Source organism: Branchiostoma lanceolatum, chromosome 11 (assembly GCF_035083965.1).
Source record: "Branchiostoma lanceolatum isolate klBraLanc5 chromosome 11, klBraLanc5.hap2, whole genome shotgun sequence".
In the NCBI taxonomy this organism is placed as follows: Eukaryota; Metazoa; Chordata; class Leptocardii; order Amphioxiformes; family Branchiostomatidae; genus Branchiostoma; species Branchiostoma lanceolatum.
Genome location: NC_089732.1, coordinates 19,188,805 through 19,203,748, shown reverse-complemented (window position 1 = coordinate 19,203,748; position 14,944 = coordinate 19,188,805).

Below are 14,944 nucleotides of genomic sequence, written 5' to 3'. Positions count from 1 at the left end.
TTTGGCCAGGAGTTTGAAACTGAAAACGGATTTCAAATATCGTGCTTTGTTATCGAGTTATGAGACTTTAAAAGTTAACCCTAACCCTTACCCTTACCCTAGGTGTTAGGGTTAGGGTTAGGGTTAGAGCACAAGTTTCTTTACACGGGCCAAACTTGGGCTCATTCAAAAGGTCTTTTGGCCAGGAGTTTGAAACTGAAAACGGATTTCAAATATCGTGCTTTGTTATCGAAGTATGAGACTTTTAAAGTTAACCCTAACCCTAAACCTAGGTGTTATCCCTACCCTAACCCTAACCTTAACCTTTCTTTAAACCGGCCAAACTTGGGCTCATCCAAAAGGTCTTTTGGCCAGAATTTTGAAACTGAAACCGGATTTCAAATATCGTGCTTTGTTATCGAGTTATGAGACTTTAAAAGTTAACCCTAACCCTAACTCTAGGTGTTAATCCTAACCCTAACCCTAACCCTAACCATTCTTCAAACGGGCCAAACTTGGGCTCATTCAAAAGGTCTTTTGGCCAGGAGTTTGAAACTGAAAACGGATTTCAAATATCGTGCTTTGTTATCGAGGTGTGAGACTTTAAAAGTTAACCCTAACCCTAACCCTAGGTGTTATCCGTAACCCTAGCCCTAACCCTAACCCTTCTTCAAACCAGCCAAACTTGGGCTCATTCAAAAGGTCTTTTGGTCAAGAATTTGAAACTTAAAACGGATTTCAAATATCGTGCTTTGTTATCGGGTTATGAGACTTTAAAAGTTAACCCTAACCCTAGGTTTTAACCCTAACCCTAACCATTTCTTTAAACCGGCTAAACTTGGGCTCATTTAAAAGGTCTTTTGGCCAGGAGTTTGAAACTGAAAACGGATTTCAAATATCGTGCTTTTTTATCGAGTTATGAGACTGTAAATGTTAACCCTAACCCTAGGTGTTAGGGTTAGGGTTAGGGTTAGAGCACAAGTTTCTTTAAACGGGCCAAACTTGGGCCCATTCAAAAGGTCTTTTCGTCAGGAGTTTAAAACTGAAAACGGATTTCAAATATCGTGCTTTGTTATCGAGTTATGAGACTTTAAAAGTTAACCGTATCCCTAACCCTAACCCTAACCTTTCTTTAAACCGGCCAAAGTTGGGCTCATTTAAAAGGTCTTTTGGTCAGGAGTTTGAAACTGAAAACGGATTTCTAATATCGTGCTCCGTTGTCAGTTATGAGACTTTAAAAGTTAATCCTCACCCTAACCCTAGGTGTTAGGGTTAGGGTTAGGGTTAGAGGACAAGTTTCTTTAAACGGACCAGACTTGGGCTCATTTAAAAGGTCTTTTGGCCAGGAGTTTGAAACTGAAAACGGATTTCAAATATCGTGCTTTGTTATCGAGTTATGAGACTTTAAAAGTTAACCCCGTACCCTTACCCTTACCCTAGGTATTAGGGTTAGGGTTAGGGTTAGAGCACAAGTTTCTTTTCACGGGCCAAACTTGGGCTCATTCAAAAGGTCTTTTGGCCAGGAGTTTGAAACTGAAAACGGATTTCAAATATCGTGCTTTTTTATCGAGTTATGAGACTGTAAATGTTAACCCTAACCCTAGGTGTTAGGGTTAGGGTAAGGGTTAGAGCACAAGTTTCTTTAAACGGGCCAAACTTGGGCCCATTCAAAAGGTCTTTTGGTCAGGAGTTTAAAACTGAAAACGGATTTCAAATATCGTGCTTTGTTATCGAGTTATGAGACTTTAAAAGTTAACCCTATCCCTAACCCTAACCCTAACCTTTCTTTAAACCGGCCAAAGTTGGGCTCATTTAAAAGGTCTTTTGGTCAGGAGTTTGAAACTGAAAACGGATTTCTAATATCGTGCTCCTTTGTCGAGTTATGAGACTTTAAAAGTTAACCCTCACCCTAACCCTAGGTGTTAGGGTTAGGGTTAGGGTTAGAGCACAAGTTTCTTTAAACGGACCAGACTTGGGCTCATTTAAAAGGTCTTTTGGCCAGGAGTTTGAAACTGAAAACGGATTTCAAATATCGTGCTTTGTTATCGAGTTATGAGACTTTAAAAGTTAACCCTTACCCTTAACCTAGGTGTTAGGGTTAGGGTTAGGGTTAGAGCACAAGTTTCTTTTCACGGGCCCAACTTGGGCTCATTCAAAAGGTCTTTTGGCCAGGAGTTTGAAACTGAAAACGGATTTCAAATATCGTGCTTTGTTATCGAAGTATGAGACTTTTAAAGTTAACCCTAACCCTAAACCTAGGTGTTATCCCTACCCTAACCCTAACCTTAACCTTTCTTTAAACCGGCCAAACTTGGGCTCATTCAAAAGGTCTTTTGGCCAGGAGTTTGAAACTGAAAACGGATTTCAAATATCGTTCTTCGTTATCGAGTTATGAGACTTTAAAAGTTAACCCTAACCCTAACCCTAGGTGTTAATCCTAACCCTAACCCTAACCCTAACCATTCTTCAAACGGGCCAAACTTGGGCTCATTCAAAAGGTCTTTTGGCCAGGAGTTTGAAACTGACAACGGATTTCAAATATCGTGCTTTGTTATCGAGTTATGAGCCTTTAAAAGTTAACCCTAACCCTAACCCTAGGTGTTAATCCTAACCCTACCCTAACCCTAACCATTCTTTAAACGGGCCAAACTTGGGCTCATTCAAAAGGTCTTTTGGCCAGGAGTTTGAAACTGAAAACGGATTTCAAATATCGTGCTTTGTTATCGAGTTATGAGACTTTAAAAGTTAACCCTAACCCTAGGTGTTAGGGTTAGGGTTAGGGTTAGAGCACAAGTTTCTTTAAACGGGCCAAACTTGGGCTCATTCAAAAGGTCTTTTCGTCAGGAGTTTAAAACTGAAAACGAATTTCAAATATCGTGCTTTGTTATCGAGTTATGAGACTTTAAAAGTTAACCCTATCCCTAACCCTAACCCTAACCCTAACCTTTCTTTAAACCGGCCAAAGTTGGGCTCATTTAAAAGGTCTTTTGGTCAGGAGTTTGAAACTGAAAACGGATTTCTAATATCGTGCTCCGTTGTCGAGTTATGAGACTTTAAAAGTTAATCCTCACCCTAACCCTAGGTGTTAGGGTTAGGGTTAGGGTTAGAGCACAAGTTTCTTTAAACGGACCAGACTTGGGCTCATTTAAAAGGTCTTTTGGCCAGGAGTTTAAAACTGAAAACGGAATTCAAATATCGTGCTTTGTTATCGAGTTATGAGACTTTAAAAGTTAACCCTAATCCTTACCCTTACCCTAGGTATTAGGGTTAGGGTTAGGGTTAGAGCACAAGTTTCTTTTCACGGGCCAAACTTGGGCTCATTCAAAAGGTCTTTTGGCCAGGAGTTTGAAACTGAAAACGGATTTCAAATATCGTGCTTTGTTATCGAGTTATGAGACTTTAAAAGTTAACCCTAACCCTAGGTGTTAATCCTAACCCTAACCCTAACCCTAACCATTCTTCAATCGGGTCAAACTTGGGCTCATTCAAAAGGTATTTTGGCCAGGAGTTTGAAACTGAAAACGGATTTCAAATATCGTGCTTTGTTATCGAGTTATGAGACTTTAAAAGTTAACCCTAACCCTAACCCTAGGTGTTAATCCTAACCCTAACCCTAACCATTCTTCAATCGGGCCAAACTTGGGCTCATTCAAAAGGTCTTTTGGCCAGGAGTTTGAAACTGAAAACGGATTTCAAATATCGTGCTTTGTTATCGAGTTATGAGACTTTAAACGTTAACCCTAACCCTAACCCTAGGTGGTAATCCTAACCCTAACCCTAACCATTCTTCAATCGGGCTAAACTTGGGCTCATTTAAAAGGTCTTTTGGCCAGGAGTTTGAAACTGAAAACGGATTTCAAATATCGTTCTTCGTTATCGAGTTATGAGACTTTAAAAGTTAACCCTAACCCTAACCCTAGGTGTTAATCCTAACCCTAACCCTAACCATTCTTCAAACGGGCCAAACTTGGGCTCATTCAAAAGGTCTTTTGGCCAGGAGTTTGAAACTGACAACGGATTTCAAATATCGTGCTTTGTTATCGAAGTATGAGACTTTAAAAGTTAACCCTAACCCTAACCCTAGGTGTTAATCCTAACCCTACCCTAACCCTAACCATTCTTTAAACGGGCCAAACTTGGGCTCATTCAAAAGGTCTTTTGGCCAGGAGTTTGAAACTGAAAACGGATTTCATATATCGTGCTTTTTTATCGAGTTATGAGCCTTTAAAAGTTAACCCTAACCCTAGGTGTTAATTCTAACCCTAACCCTAACCCTAACAATTCTTCAAACGGGTCAAACTTGGGCTCATTCAAAAGGTATTTTGGCCAGGAGTTTGAAACTGAAAACGGATTTCAAATATCGTGCTTTGTTATCGAGGTAGGAGACTTTAAAAGTTAACCCTAACCCTAACCCTAGGTGTTAATCCTAACCCTAGCCCTAACCCTAACCATTCTTCAAACCAGCCAAACTTGGGCTCATTCAAAAGGTCTTTTGGCCAGGAGTTTGAAACTGAAAACGGATTTCAAATATCGTGCTTTGTTATCGAAGTATGAGACTTTTAAAGTTAACCCTAACCCTAAACCTAGGTGTTATCCCTACCCTAACCCTAACCTTAACCTTTCTTTAAACCGGCCAAACTTGGGCTCATTCAAAAGGTCTTTTGGCCAGGAGTTTGAAACTGAAAACGGATTTCAAATATCGTTCTTCGTTATCGAGTTATGAGACTTTAAAAGTTAACCCTAACCCTAACCCTAGGTGTTAATCCTAACCCTAACCCTAACCCTAACCATTCTTCAAACGGGCCAAACTTGGGCTCATTCAAAAGGTCTTTTGGCCAGGAGTTTGAAACTGACAACGGATTTCAAATATCGTGCTTTGTTATCGAGTTATGAGCCTTTAAAAGTTAACCCTAACCCTAACCCTAGGTGTTAATCCTAACCCTACCCTAACCCTAACCATTCTTTAAACGGGCCAAACTTGGGCTCATTCAAAAGGTCTTTTGGCCAGGAGTTTGAAACTGAAAACGGATTTCAAATATCGTGCTTTGTTATCGAGTTATGAGACTTTAAAAGTTAACCCTAACCCTAGGTGTTAGGGTTAGGGTTAGGGTTAGAGCACAAGTTTCTTTAAACGGGCCAAACTTGGGCTCATTCAAAAGGTCTTTTCGTCAGGAGTTTAAAACTGAAAACGGATTTCAAATATCGTGCTTTGTTATCGAGTTATGAGACTTTAAAAGTTAACCCTATCCCTAACCCTAACCCTAACCCTAACCTTTCTTTAAACCGGCCAAAGTTGGGCTCATTTAAAAGGTCTTTTGGTCAGGAGTTTGAAACTGAAAACGGATTTCTAATATCGTGCTCCGTTGTCAGTTATGAGACTTTAAAAGTTAATCCTCACCCTAACCCTAGGTGTTAGGGTTAGGGTTAGGGTTAGAGCACAAGTTTCTTTAAACGGACCAGACTTGGGCTCATTTAAAAGGTCTTTTGGCCAGGAGTTTGAAACTGAAAACGGAATTCAAATATCGTGCTTTGTTATCGAGTTATGAGACTTTAAAAGTTAACCCTAATCCTTACCCTTACCCTAGGTATTAGGGTTAGGGTTAGGGTTAGAGCACAAGTTTCTTTAAACGGACCAGACTTGGGCTCATTCAAAAGGTCTTTTGGCCAGGAGTTTGAAACTGAAAACGGATTTCAAATATCGTGCTTTGTTATCGAGTTATGAGACTTTAAAAGTTAACCCTAACCCTAGGTGTTAATCCTAACCCTAACCCTAACCCTAACCATTCTTCAATCGGGTCAAACTTGGGCTCATTCAAAAGGTATTTTGGCCAGGAGTTTGAAACTGAAAACGGATTTCAAATATCGTGCTTTGTTATCGAGTTATGAGACTTTAAAAGTTAACCCTAACCCTAACCCTAGGTGTTAATCCTAACCCTAACCCTAACCATTCTTCAATCGGGCCAAACTTGGGCTCATTCAAAAGGTCTTTTGGCCAGGAGTTTGAAACTGAAAACGGATTTCAAATATCGTGCTTTGTTATCGAGTTATGAGACTTTAAACGTTAACCCTAACCCTAACCCTAGGTGGTAATCCTAACCCTAACCCTAACCCTAACCATTCTTCAATCGGGCTAAACTTGGGCTCATTTAAAAGGTCTTTTGGCCAGGAGTTTGAAACTGAAAACGGATTTCAAATATCGTTCTTCGTTATCGAGTTATGAGACTTTAAAAGTTAACCCTAACCCTAACCCTAGGTGTTAATCCTAACCCTAACCCTAACCATTCTTCAAACGGGCCAAACTTGGGCTCATTCAAAAGGTCTTTTGGCCAGGAGTTTGAAACTGACAACGGATTTCAAATATCGTGCTTTGTTATCGAAGTATGAGACTTTAAAAGTTAACCCTAACCCTAACCCTAGGTGTTAATCCTAACCCTACCCTAACCCTAACCATTCTTTAAACGGGCCAAACTTGGGCTCATTCAAAAGGTCTTTTGGCCAGGAGTTTGAAACTGAAAACGGATTTCATATATCGTGCTTTTTTATCGAGTTATGAGCCTTTAAAAGTTAACCCTAACCCTAGGTGTTAATTCTAACCCTAACCCTAACCCTAACAATTCTTCAAACGGGTCAAACTTGGGCTCATTCAAAAGGTATTTTGGCCAGGAGTTTGAAACTGAAAACGGATTTCAAATATCATGCTTTGTTATCGAGTTATGAGACTTTAAAAGTTAACCCTAACCCTAATCCTAGGTGTTAATCCTAACCCTAACCCTAACCATTCTTCAAACGGGCCAAACTTGGGCTCATTCAAAAGGTCTTTTGGCCAGGAGTTTGAAACTGAAAACGGATTTCAAATATCGTGCTTTGTTATCGAGGTAGGAGACTTTAAAAGTTAACCCTAACCCTAACCCTAGGTGTTAATCCTAACCCTAGCCCTAACCCTAACCATTCTTCAAACCAGCCAAACTTGGGCTCATTCAAAAGGTCTTTTGGCCAAGAATTTGAAACTTAAAACAGATTTCAAATATCGTGCTTTGTTATCGGGTTATGAGACTTTAAAAGTTAACCCCGTACCCTTACCCTTACCCTAGGTATTAGGGTTAGGGTTAGGGTTAGAGCACAAGTTTCTTTTCACGGGCCAAACTTGGGCTCATTCAAAAGGTCTTTTGGCCAGGGGTTTGAAACTGAAAACGGATTTCAAATATCGTGCTTTTTTATCGAGTTATGAGACTGTAAATGTTAACCCTAACCCTAGGTGTTAGGGTTAGGGTAAGGGTTAGAGCACAAGTTTCTTTAAACGGGCCAAACTTGGGCCCATTCAAAAGGTCTTTTGGTCAGGAGTTTAAAACTGAAAACGGATTTCAAATATCGTGCTTTGTTATCGAGTTATGAGACTTTAAAAGTTAACCCTATCCCTAACCCTAACCCTAACCTTTCTTTAAACCGGCCAAAGTTGGGCTCATTTAAAAGGTCTTTTGGTCAGGAGTTTGAAACTGAAAACGGATTTCTAATATCGTGCTCCTTTGTCGAGTTATGAGACTTTAAAAGTTAACCCTCACCCTAACCCTAGGTGTTAGGGTTAGGGTTAGGGTTAGAGCACAAGTTTCTTTAAACGGACCAGACTTGGGCTCATTTAAAAGGTCTTTTGGCCAGGAGTTTGAAACTGAAAACGGATTTCAAATATCGTGCTTTGTTATCGAGTTATGAGACTTTAAAAGTTAACCCTTACCCTTACCCTTAACCTAGGTGTTAGGGTTAGGGTTAGGGTTAGAGCACAAGTTTCTTTTCACGGGCCCAACTTGGGCTCATTCAAAAGGTCTTTTGGCCAGGAGTTTGAAACTGAAAACGGATTTCAAATATCGTGCTTTGTTATCGAAGTATGAGACTTTTAAAGTTAACCCTAACCCTAAACCTAGGTGTTATCCCTACCCTAACCCTAACCTTAACCTTTCTTTAAACCGGCCAAACTTGGGCTCATTCAAAAGGTCTTTTGGCCAGGAGTTTGAAACTGAAAACGGATTTCAAATATCGTTCTTCGTTATCGAGTTATGAGACTTTAAAAGTTAACCCTAACCCTAACCCTAGGTGTTAATCCTAACCCTAACCCTAACCCTAACCATTCTTCAAACGGGCCAAACTTGGGCTCATTCAAAAGGTCTTTTGGCCAGGAGTTTGAAAATGACAACGGATTTCAAATATCGTGCTTTGTTATCGAGTTATGAGACTTTAAAAGTTAACCCTAACCCTAACCCTAGGTGTTAATCCTAACCCTAACACTAACCCTAACCATTCTTCAAACGGGCCAAACTTGGGCTCATTCAAAAGGTCTTTTGGCCAGGAGTTTGAAACTGAAAACGGATCTTAAATATCGTGCTTTGTTATCGAGTTATGAGCCTTTAAAAGTTAACCCTAACCCTAGGTGTTAATCCTAACCCTAACCCTAACCCTAACCATTCTTCAATCGGGTCAAACTTGGGCTCATTCAAAAGGTCTTTTGGCCAGGAGTTTGAAACTGAAAACGGATTTCAAATATCGTGCTTTGTTATCGAGTTATGAGACTTTAAAAGTTAACCCTAACCCTAACCCTAGGTGTTATCCCTAACCCTAGCCCTAACCCTAACCATTCTTCAAACCAGCCAAACTTGGGCTCATTCAAAAGGTCTTTTGGTCAAGAATTTGAAACTTAAAACGGATTTCAAATATCGTGCTTTGTTATTGGGTTATGAGACTTTAAAAGTTAACCCTAACCCTAGGTTTTAACCCTAACCCTAACCCTAACCATTTCTTTAAACCGGCTAAACTTGGGCTCATTTTAAAGGTCTTTTGGCCAGGAGTTTTAAACTGAAAACGGATTTCAAATATCGTGCTTTTTTATCGAGTTATGAGACTGTAAATGTTAACCCTAACCCTTGGTGTTAGGGTTAGGGTTAGGGTTAGAGCACAAGTTTCTTTAAACGGGCCAAACTTGGGCCCATTCAAAAGGTCTTTTCGTCAGGAGTTTAAAACTGAAAACGGATTTCAAATATCGTGCTTTGTTATCGAGTTATGAGACTTTAAAAGTTAACCCTATCCCTAACCCTAACCCTAACCTTTCTTTAAACCGGCCAAAGTTGGGCTCATTTAAAAGGTCTTTTGGTCAGGAGTTTGAAACTGAAAACGGATTTCTAATATCGTGCTCCGTTGTCGAGTTATGAGACTTTAAAAGTTAACCCTCACCCTAACCCCTTGGTGTTAGGGTTAGGGTTAGGGTTAGAGCACAAGTTTCTTTAAACGGACCAGACTTGTGCTCATTTAAAAGGTCTTTTGGCCAGGAGTTTGAAACTGAAAACGGATTTCAAATATCGTGCTTTGTTATCGAGTTATGAGACTTTAAAAGTTAACCCTAACCCTTACCCTTACCCTAGGTGTTAGGGTTAGGGTTAGGGTTAGAGCACAAGTTTCTTTACACGGGCCAAACTTGGGCTCATTCAAAAGGTCTTTTGGCCAGGAGTTTGAAACTGAAAACGGATTTCAAATATCGTGCTTTGTTATCGAAGTATGAGACTTTTAAAGTTAACCCTAACCCTAAACCTAGGTGTTATCCCTACCCTAACCCTAACCTTAACCTTTCTTTAAACCGGCCAAACTTGGGCTCATCCAAAAGGTCTTTTGGCCAGAATTTTGAAACTGAAAACGGATTTCAAATATCGTGCTTTGTTATCGAGTTATGAGACTTTAAAAGTTAACCCTAACCCTAACTCTAGGTGTTAATCCTAACCCTAACCCTAACCCTAACCATTCTTCAAACGGGCCAAACTTGGGCTCATTCAAAAGGTCTTTTGGCCAGGAGTTTGAAACTGAAAACGGATTTCAAATATCGTGCTTTGTTATCGAGGTATGAGACTTTAAAAGTTAACCCTAACCCTAACCCTAGGTGTTATCCGTAACCCTAGCCCTAACCCTAACCCTTCTTCAAACCAGCCAAACTTGGGCTCATTCAAAAGGTCTTTTGGTCAAGAATTTGAAACTTAAAACGGATTTCAAATATCGTGCTTTGTTATCGGGTTATGAGACTTTAAAAGTTAACCCTAACCCTAGGTTTTAACCCTAACCCTAACCATTTCTTTAAACCGGCTAAACTTGGGCTCATTTAAAAGGTCTTTTGGCCAGGAGTTTGAAACTGAAAACGGATTTCAAATATCGTGCTTTTTTATCGAGTTATGAGACTGTAAATGTTAACCCTAACCCTAGGTGTTAGGGTTAGGGTTAGGGTTAGAGCACAAGTTTCTTTAAACGGGCCAAACTTGGGCCCATTCAAAAGGTCTTTTCGTCAGGAGTTTAAAACTGAAAACGGATTTCAAATATCGTGCTTTGTTATCGAGTTATGAGACTTTAAAAGTTAACCGTATCCCTAACCCTAACCCTAACCTTTCTTTAAACCGGCCAAAGTTGGGCTCATTTAAAAGGTCTTTTGGTCAGGAGTTTGAAACTGAAAACGGATTTCTAATATCGTGCTCCGTTGTCAGTTATGAGACTTTAAAAGTTAATCCTCACCCTAACCCTAGGTGTTAGGGTTAGGGTTAGGGTTAGAGGACAAGTTTCTTTAAACGGACCAGACTTGGGCTCATTTAAAAGGTCTTTTGGCCAGGAGTTTGAAACTGAAAACGGATTTCAAATATCGTGCTTTGTTATCGAGTTATGAGACTTTAAAAGTTAACCCCGTACCCTTACCCTTACCCTAGGTATTAGGGTTAGGGTTAGGGTTAGAGCACAAGTTTCTTTTCACGGGCCAAACTTGGGCTCATTCAAAAGGTCTTTTGGCCAGGAGTTTGAAACTGAAAACGGATTTCAAATATCGTGCTTTTTTATCGAGTTATGAGACTGTAAATGTTAACCCTAACCCTAGGTGTTAGGGTTAGGGTAAGGGTTAGAGCACAAGTTTCTTTAAACGGGCCAAACTTGGGCCCATTCAAAAGGTCTTTTGGTCAGGAGTTTAAAACTGAAAACGGATTTCAAATATCGTGCTTTGTTATCGAGTTATGAGACTTTAAAAGTTAACCCTATCCCTAACCCTAACCCTAACCTTTCTTTAAACCGGCCAAAGTTGGGCTCATTTAAAAGGTCTTTTGGTCAGGAGTTTGAAACTGAAAACGGATTTCTAATATCGTGCTCCTTTGTCGAGTTATGAGACTTTAAAAGTTAACCCTCACCCTAACCCTAGGTGTTAGGGTTAGGGTTAGGGTTAGAGCACAAGTTTCTTTAAACGGACCAGACTTGGGCTCATTTAAAAGGTCTTTTGGCCAGGAGTTTGAAACTGAAAACGGATTTCAAATATCGTGCTTTGTTATCGAGTTATGAGACTTTAAAAGTTAACCCTTACCCTTACCCTTAACCTAGGTGTTAGGGTTAGGGTTAGGGTTAGAGCACAAGTTTCCTTTCACGGGCCCAACTTGGGCTCATTCAAAAGGTCTTTTGGCCAGGAGTTTGAAACTGAAAACGGATTTCAAATATCGTGCTTTGTTATCGAAGTATGAGACTTTTAAAGTTAACCCTAACCCTAAACCTAGGTGTTATCCCTACCCTAACCCTAACCTTAACCTTTCTTTAAACCGGCCAAACTTGGGCTCATTCAAAAGGTCTTTTGGCCAGGAGTTTGAAACTGAAAACGGATTTCAAATATCGTTCTTCGTTATCGAGTTATGAGACTTTAAAAGTTAACCCTAACCCTAACCCTAGGTGTTAATCCTAACCCTAACCCTAACCCTAACCATTCTTCAAACGGGCCAAACTTGGGCTCATTCAAAAGGTCTTTTGGCCAGGAGTTTGAAACTGACAACGGATTTCAAATATCGTGCTTTGTTATCGAGTTATGAGCCTTTAAAAGTTAACCCTAACCCTAACCCTAGGTGTTAATCCTAACCCTACCCTAACCCTAACCATTCTTTAAACGGGCCAAACTTGGGCTCATTCAAAAGGTCTTTTGGCCAGGAGTTTGAAACTGAAAACGGATTTCAAATATCGTGCTTTGTTATCGAGTTATGAGACTTTAAAAGTTAACCCTAACCCTAGGTGTTAGGGTTAGGGTTAGGGTTAGAGCACAAGTTTCTTTAAACGGGCCAAACTTGGGCTCATTCAAAAGGTCTTTTCGTCAGGAGTTTAAAACTGAAAACGGATTTCAAATATCGTGCTTTGTTATCGAGTTATGAGACTTTAAAAGTTAACCCTATCCCTAACCCTAACCCTAACCCTAACCTTTCTTTAAACCGGCCAAAGTTGGGCTCATTTAAAAGGTCTTTTGGTCAGGAGTTTGAAACTGAAAACGGATTTCTAATATCGTGCTCCGTTGTCGAGTTATGAGACTTTAAAAGTTAATCCTCACCCTAACCCTAGGTGTTAGGGTTAGGGTTAGGGTTAGAGCACAAGTTTCTTTAAACGGACCAGACTTGGGCTCATTTAAAAGGTCTTTTGGCCAGGAGTTTGAAACTGAAAACGGAATTCAAATATCGTGCTTTGTTATCGAGTTATGAGACTTTAAAAGTTAACCCTAATCCTTACTCTTACCCTAGGTATTAGGGTTAGGGTTAGGGTTAGAGCACAAGTTTCTTTTCACGGGCCAAACTTGGGCTCATTCAAAAGGTCTTTTGGCCAGGAGTTTGAAACTGAAAACGGATTTCAAATATCGTGCTTTGTTATCGAGTTATGAGACTTTAAAAGTTAACCCTAACCCTAGGTGTTAATCCTAACCCTAACCCTAACCCTAACCATTCTTCAATCGGGTCAAACTTGGGCTCATTCAAAAGGTATTTTGGCCAGGAGTTTGAAACTGAAAACGGATTTCAAATATCGTGCTTTGTTATCGAGTTATGAGACTTTAAAAGTTAACCCTAACCCTAACCCTAGGTGTTAATCCTAACCCTAACCCTAACCATTCTTCAATCGGGCCAAACTTGGGCTCATTCAAAAGGTCTTTTGGCCAGGAGTTTGAAACTGAAAACGGATTTCAAATATCGTGCTTTGTTATCGAGTTATGAGACTTTAAACGTTAACCCTAACCCTAACCCTAGGTGTTAATCCTAACCCTAACCCTAACCCTAACCATTCTTCAATCGGGCTAAACTTGGGCTCATTTAAAAGGTCTTTTGGCCAGGAGTTTGAAACTGAAAACGGATTTCAAATATCGTTCTTCGTTATCGAGTTATGAGACTTTAAAAGTTAACCCTAACCCTAACCCTAGGTGTTAATCCTAACCCTAACCCTAACCATTCTTCAAACGGGCCAAACTTGGGCTCATTCAAAAGGTCTTTTGGCTTTGGCCAGGAGTTTGAAACTGACAACGGATTTCAAATATCGTGCTTTGTTATCGAAGTATGAGACTTTAAAAGTTAACCCTAACCCTAACCCTAGGTGTTAATCCTAACCCTACCCTAACCCTAACCATTCTTTAAACGGGCCAAACTTGGGCTCATTCAAAAGGTCTTTTGGCCAGGAGTTTGAAACTGAAAACGGATTTCATATATCGTGCTTTTTTATCGAGTTATGAGCCTTTAAAAGTTAACCCTAACCCTAGGTGTTAATTCTAACCCTAACCCTAACAATTCTTCAAACGGGTCAAACTTGGGCTCATTCAAAAGGTATTTTGGCCAGGAGTTTGAAACTGAAAACGGATTTCAAATATCATGCTTTGTTATCGAGTTATGAGACTTTAAAAGTTAACCCTAACCCTAATCCTAGGTGTTAATCCTAACCCTAACCCTAACCATTCTTCAAACGGGCCAAACTTGGACTCATTCAAAAGGTCTTTTGGCCAGGAGTTTGAAACTGAAAACGGATTTCAAATATCGTGCTTTGTTATCGAGGTAGGAGACTTTAAAAGTTAACCCTAACCCTAACCCTAGGTGTTAATCCTAACCCTAGCCCTAAACCTAACCATTCTTCAAACCAGCCAAACTTGGGCTCATTCAAAAGGTCTTTTGGCCAAGAATTTGAAACTTAAAACAGATTTCAAATATCGTGCTTTGTTATCGGGTTATGAGACTTTAAAAGTAAACCCTAACCCTAGGTTTTAACCCTAACCCTAACCCTAACCATTCTTCAATCGGGTCAAACTTGGGCTCATTCAAAAGGTCTTTTGGCCAGGAGTTTGAAACTGAAAACGGATTTCAAATATCGTGCTTTGTTATCGAGTTATGAGACTTTAAAAGTTAACCCTAACCCTAACCCTAGGTGTTAATCCTAACCCTACCCTAACCCTAACCATTCTTTAAACGGGCCAAACTTGGGCTCATTTAAAAGGTCTTTTGGCCAGGAGTTTGAAACTGAAAACGGATTTCAAATATCGTGCTTTGTTATCGAGTTATGAGACTTTAAAAGTTAACCCTAACCCTTACCCTAGGTGTTAGGGTTAGGGTTAGGGTTAGAGCACAAGTTTCTTTACACGGGCCAAACTTGGGCTCATTCAAAAGGTCTTTTGGCCAGGAGTTTGAAACTGAAAACGGATTTCAAATATCGTGCTTTGTTATCGAAGTATGAGACTTTTAAAGTTAACCCTAACCCTAAACCTAGGTGTTATCCCTACCCTAACCCTAACCCTAACCTTTCTTTAAACCGGCCAAACTTGGGCTCATCCAAAAGGCCTTTTGGTCAGGAGTTTGAAACTGAAAACGGTTTTCAAATATCGTGTTTTGTTATCGAGTTATGAGACTTTAAAAGTTAACCCTGACCCTTACCCTAGGTGTTAGGGTTAGGGTTAGGAATAGAGCACAAGTTTCTTTAAACGGGCCAAACTTGGGCTCATTCAAAAGGTCTTTTGGCCAGGAGTTTGAAACTGAAAACGGATTTCAAATATCGTGCTTTGTTATCGAGTTATGAGATTTTAAAAGTTAACCCTAACCCTAACCCTAGGTGTTAATCCTAACCCTAACCCTAACCATTCTTCAATCGGGCCAAACTTGGGCTCATTCAAAAGGTCTTTTGGCCAGGAGTTTGA